The sequence below is a fragment of the Propithecus coquereli genome, unplaced genomic scaffold, assembly GCF_000956105.1.
Source record: "Propithecus coquereli isolate 6110/MARCELLA unplaced genomic scaffold, Pcoq_1.0 Scaffold57, whole genome shotgun sequence".
Classification (NCBI taxonomy): Eukaryota; Metazoa; Chordata; class Mammalia; order Primates; family Indriidae; genus Propithecus; species Propithecus coquereli.
The window spans coordinates 2,359,925-2,361,531 of record NW_012151618.1 but is presented as its reverse complement, the minus strand read 5'-3'; positions in this window follow the sequence as shown (position 1 = coordinate 2,361,531).

Below are 1,607 nucleotides of genomic sequence, written 5' to 3'. Positions count from 1 at the left end.
CGATAACTTTGGAAAAAGGGACTAAACAAGGCAATTTGTGATCTTATTTGTTAAATGGTGACAAGAATTTAAGTGAAAATGTGACCATCGTACACCATTTTGTGCCTTCCATTCCCACCTGAAACATAAAAAATTTATATGTAATCATTTGTCATTTTCACACTCTGACAAACCCTTTCCATATTTTTATTACCAAAACCCTGTAAAGTGTACAAAATGCACATGATATAGTGAAGGTTTTATGTTGCTTTCCAAACCGACTCTATTGCAAAAGAACCAAGCAGGCTGTCTCCCAAGATATATTCGCACAAGGATTGGTATAACATGCAATATATTCTGGATTCTTCCTCTGCCCAACCCTCATTATTTGACCAATGGGTAGCTTTTCATTATTTGAACTGAAAAAGTCCTTTTGATGAATTTGTACAAGTTTTAGCTTCACTTACTAGAGGCATTTGCTTTGAATATTTTCTGGGAAAAGAAATATGTTGAATCTGGAAAAAAGTTTTCTACTGAGCAATATTCATCAAAAAAGTAAATCCCAAGAGAGTCATATATTAAAACCTAAACTGAGTTCCTTTCTATCCTTGAAGCGTAACTAATATAGAGTAATTGAGAAGTGCTATCTGAAAAACTACTCCTTTAAACTAAGACAACAAGATAACAAATATTCTGCCACCTGTATATCTAATTCCTGGCAATGAATTACATTTTTTCCTTTCCAACTTTTACCCTAAATTTTTTAGGAATCCTACTAATAGTTTCATTTTCTATCACATTTAAATAGAATTTAATTTCAAAGTATTCCACAGAAGATTTGATCTTTAGATTTTATTAGCTACAAATAGATTTTATATCTTAGATATCCCTAATACCACTACCTTCCTTCCTCAGAGTCTAAACAGTCCCAACTCTACCAATTTCTTCCAACCTGGCTCCCAAACTGGGGGACTTATGGTAATTGTTTGCAGAGAATTTCTTTTTAAGAGACTATCTGAATCTGTTTTTTGAAACATCATAACGCATCTTTTTTCCTGATTATTTTATCCAGGTCCTCTAGCCAGATGAATGACAAAGAAAATCTTCCTATATGCAATACTAGAGAAACCTAGGATAAAAACACGGGACTCCATCAGGGCCCATCTGTATATATCACGTTCAAATGCGTGTTTAACCTCACAGGAGGTTGAATACATGAACCCACAAGGCTACATAAGGTTTTCGCTTTTAGTGCTATGAATTTCTTAGGGAGCTTTGGACATTTCTGTTTCAGTAAACATTTAACTGCACTAAAGTAGTCCGCACAAGGTAGCTCACTGTGTTTCCGTCAACAGTGAGCTTGCTCTTTACTCTGCAAGAGACTGAAAGTCTACAGCGGGGTAAGTGGGGTCGGGTGGGGGATCCAGACTTCACTTTCCACTTTCATTTTTCAAGAGCAAACCTGTTATTGTCAAGTAACTCTGAAATTCCACTTTGAGATGAAACTGAAATTGAGCTCTGAAAACCTCCATTGAAGAGCACCAAATTACAGGAGAATTTATGTTTAAATATCAGACTCACTGGTTTTCTGATAATTCCTCTGGGTGAGGAGGAGGAACTATGTACAC